This window comes from Alligator sinensis, unplaced genomic scaffold (assembly GCF_000455745.1).
Source record: "Alligator sinensis unplaced genomic scaffold, ASM45574v1 scaffold588_1, whole genome shotgun sequence".
NCBI classification, from domain to species: Eukaryota; Metazoa; Chordata; order Crocodylia; family Alligatoridae; genus Alligator; species Alligator sinensis.
Genome location: NW_005842244.1, coordinates 901919 through 906427, shown reverse-complemented (window position 1 = coordinate 906427; position 4509 = coordinate 901919). Strand labels below are relative to the sequence as shown.

The 4509-nt window shown below is 38.9% G+C and overlaps 1 protein-coding gene across 3 annotated transcripts in view; it reads left to right on the top strand.

Annotated features, from left to right (window-relative positions):
* The window catches only part of TM2D1 (TM2 domain containing 1), a 59433-nt gene that overhangs the window by 29771 nt on the left and 25153 nt on the right, over nucleotides 1-4509 (top strand). The gene's annotated exons all lie outside the window — the stretch shown is intronic.

Genomic DNA, 4509 nt, shown 5'->3' with positions numbered 1-4509 from the left:
GCAGTGCGATGCGGCGGCTAGTAAAGCGACCAAAACGCTGGCTTTCATCCATAGATGCTTCTCAAGCAAATCCCGGGACGTCATTCTCCCCCTGTACTCGGCCTTAGTGAGGCCGCAGCTGGAGTACTGTGTCCAGTTTTGGGCTCCACAATTCAAAAAGGATGTGGAGAAGCTTGAGAGAGTCCAGAGAAGAGCCACGCGCATGATCAGAGGTCAGGGAAGCAGACCCTACGATGACAGGCTGAGTGCCCTGGGGCTCTTTAGCCTGGAAAAGCACAGGCTCAGGGGTGATCTGATGGCCACCTACAAGTTTATCAGGGGTGACCACCAGTATCTGGGGGAATGTTTGTTCACCAGAGCGCCCCAAGGGATGACGAGGTCGAATGGTCACAAACTACTACAAGACCGTTTCAGGCTGGACATAAGGAAGAATTTCTTTACTGTCCGAGCCTCCAAGGTCTGGAACAGCCTGCCACCGGAGGTGGTTCAAGCGCCTTCATTGCACACCTTCAAGATGAAACTGGATGCTTATCTTGCTGGGATCCTATGACCCCAGCTGACTTCCTGCCCTTTGCGCAGGGGGCTGGACTCGATGATCTTCCGAGGTCCCTTCCAGCCCTAATGTCTATGAAATCTATAAACTCTTAAACTGTTCAATAAAGTAGGTAGGGTTTTCTTGAATATAACCTTCAAAATGACATCAGTATTCCTTTACCAGTGTTTCCTTGAAGTGCTAATGAAATGTCTGCAAACTGATAGAAAATTAGCATTATTTAAGCTATTTAGTTTCCTTTCAGCCTAAATTAAGTTTAATTGCAGAAAACACCATGGAACACAATCTTACTTTTAACTGATCAAGCTGCAACCAGTATATTGGATACATAAGGCAAATTCATTCCTTATGTTTTCCTACTTATTTATTGCATATGTTTTAAGAAAACACCCTGCTGTTCTGCAATACTTGGTGTGTCCAGTGTACTTTCTGCTTCACGTAAGTGCAAAAGAGGCCAAAAAGTACTTGTCAGTTTAATCTTCATTCGTCTAATCACATACCTAATAACCCGACCCCTAACCTTGTCTTTCTTTTGTACATGGCAGATTTGTATCCTAAAATATCCGTATACAAAACTAGGCATTTTCCCTTAAGAGCTCAGAAACGATGTTTTTTTTCTGAAGTCTTATAATTATTAAATCCTATGATTTAGTCTGATTTTTTTTTTTTTTAACTTAGAGGTTGCAAATCTGCTATGCAAATGAGAAATATTTTATGGATATGATATAACCGAAGAGATTAAGTAGTATTTTTTGTGTGAAAACTCAAGTTAGATTAACATTTTGATTTGATAGTGATCGATTTCTTTAAAATGTTTATACATGTATCACCACCACCAAAAGGAGAGTGCTCACAGAGAAGAGCATTGGCTGTTATAGGTATATGTTGTGTTGACAGTTCAAGTAAATGAGCAATGTTTTTGTCTCTACACCTCAGGTATTTCCAATCCTCACTCCTTGTCCCCTAAATAAATCTGCTACAAAATGTGGATTGATTGTGTAATTTTTGTCTTCCATTTCATATTCTCTCTCTCACCTAGTTGGGGTTTTGATGTTACAGCCAAGAATGAGATGTCAAAACAATCTTCACTGTTCCAGCAAGCTTTTCAGATATTTTTCCCCTCTTCACACTTTTCCCCTTTTACGCTTTCAGATTCCCATATTATCCCTCTTCGGCTCCAGATCCCTTCTCTAAACATACTTTTTCTCTGTTATGTTGGCACATCATTGTGTGTTTGAACCATCATAGATATATGAATATGATTACCCTCGTATCTGCAAAATAGAGAACTTAGGCAGAGATAGCAAGCAAGGGTCAGTTTTTAAAAAGTATTTAGGGCCTAACCCTTAAAAATGTCTCCAAATATGCTGAGTATATCAGAGGAGTTTGTGGCAGTAAAGAACTGAACCCAGATCCTTCCAGGTCCCAGTCCAGTGCACTAGCCAGAGGATCATTTACTTTCCATAAATGCTGCCATTATCTGATACTCTCCATTTTAAATATTAGAGTACATAATGATAAAAAATAAACAAAAAACTTCAAGGGTTCTCACTGGGACACTGTACCTTAATTTGTACAAGACAGGGTAGATATATATAGCTTAATTGTTTATACATAAAAATATGAATGCATTGTGGTGTGTTTAAGAGTTCTCTTGTGCACGTAGTAGGTAGCTGCATTAGTCATGCATGTCAACCTGTACAGCTCATCATCATTTTATACCCATATTACATTTTTAAGGAAAACTGTTTTAGAAGCATTTTAGAAAACAAATTCTGCCTATTTTCCTTGCATTTCAATTGTAGCAACCCAATAGTAATATCCCCTGACAACATTTTGTTGTTTCTGCTGCTTTTTCTTTGTCTCTCCCCCTTAATACATAGAGGTATCCCTTCTGCTTGATTTCAGTACCTGACAAAACCTTAAAAATCTTTGGTTTTATTAAGCTTCCAAAAGATGCATTATTGTAGGCCTGCCAATAAACCTCTTCAGCTCCACAGGAAGGTCTTTGTGTTTGAAATGCTCCATTAGAGGTTTTTTTTTTTTTTTTGGAGAACATCTGTTGTCAACCCATCAACAACCGTTTTCTTTGTTCCTTAGAGTATATTGGCTTATATTTGCTCACACAGTTCTGTATTCAGTCTTTTTACATGTTCCATCTCTTCTGATTATTTTATTTTTTTATTTTTATTATTCATTAGGTGTATAGACCATTTCTGCATCAACGGCCATTCCTGCCACTTGATTTGCATTTTCTGTCACCGTTCTCAACATCATTTTCCAACAACGTTACATTTTTAAGCACCCAGTTGGGGAAATGCCAAAGGCAAGGTTGCATGTGCAACCTTACCTTTGTTATCTTAAGACTGTCATTAATGACATGCCTGCATACTATAGAACCAGATCCAGCAAAGCAAATGCTCAACTTGAAGCTTTTTTTTAAGCCTGAAATTGTCCTCTCTGCCCCTGTCTTATGCCAGTTTTTATTATGCTTTGAGATGATCTGGTTCTTCCAAAGCATAGTCCAGCCTTTTTTTTCCCTTTGTAATAGTCCCAGAACTTTGCCAGATATTAGAATACCTAAAAGGTCCATAATAGTCCAAGTGCAGTCCTGCCAGTGTCCTGTGCAGGTGGCTACATTTCATTTCAAATATTTTCTTACGTTTTACCCCTTTATTTGTATTTGCTACAACCAGTACTTACTTATGCTGCTCATGGACCTTCTCCTACCAGTTCTCTAATTTTGGCTGTTGAGTTGGACTGTTTTAGAACCATTTAAAAAAACACAGATGACTTAGCATCTACTAATGATATCCTTTTGTATTTAAATAAATGAGGTGAGGAGACTTGGAGGCTTGGCAAGATGACTGCAGACAAGCCTGGTTGCAGGTGTTTAAAGTTAAGAAGCTAGAGCAGAAGACCATAATTTCTCTTTTTTGCCTCCTGCTTCCTGTAGGTGGAGCCAAACCCCACATCTGAATTTCTAGGCCTGTATAGGCATAGACTTAGCACTTATGTTATTTCTTGAACAACCCATACTATGTAGGTGATTCTACGCCAGAACAGGATGCTCTTGTTACTTATCAACTAGACCTGAGGTTGTCAGAAAGGGAAGGAACTGGGTAGATAAAATTTCTTCTGAATTCAGTTTCCCTGCATACTATGCAAGCCCTGTTTTCCACACAATTTCTTAAAAGACAATAGTTACACTGCATCTGTCCATCTTAAAAGGAAAAACGTTTATAGCTCTTTCTAGGGTTTCTGAACCCTTAGCCCTTGTGCCTCGCTGGATCTTGGATATGCCCACACCGTTGGTTCTGCCATTATACGTTAAAATGGCTGGCTTTCAAGATTGTATTTCTTGCAGAGAACACTGCAGTTAGCAGCCTCTGCAGATACATATGACACAGCAGGTTTGTAGACTGTGTAAGAATTATAAAGATCAGTTTCCATTACTGTAATTGCTATATAAATCCTCTCTTTTAAGAGGCTTATAAACAGGCCTGTTTTTAACCTTGCGTTGAGCTGAAGCTTGGACCTAGTTTGTGCGCAACAAGTTCTTGCCCCATCTTCTCTGTAACCTCTTATATTAGTCTTTTTCATCTTAACCAAATATTAGTCTTTTTTTCTTAACCAAATGACAACAATAATCCTTGTTCCCTCTTTCTCTATTTAGTAGATCTTCTTCCATGGTGATGTATTTTTTAAAAATATACTCAATAGCAAGCCCAAATGAGTTTGTTAAATCTGGAAAGTAATGTATGTCCCCTTGGAACCTGTAACTATTTCTTTGACTCAGCTGTGCTCTAAAAAGGTGTGAGAAGTCTCCGAGGCGGTGATCCATAGAGTGAAATTAGAGGTACTGGAATAAAGTACAAGATCACATTCTCTTTGGAAGCCCATAACTGCAGTCCCCACCTTTTGGGGTATGTGGTCTAGTTAAAAATAAGTTGAAA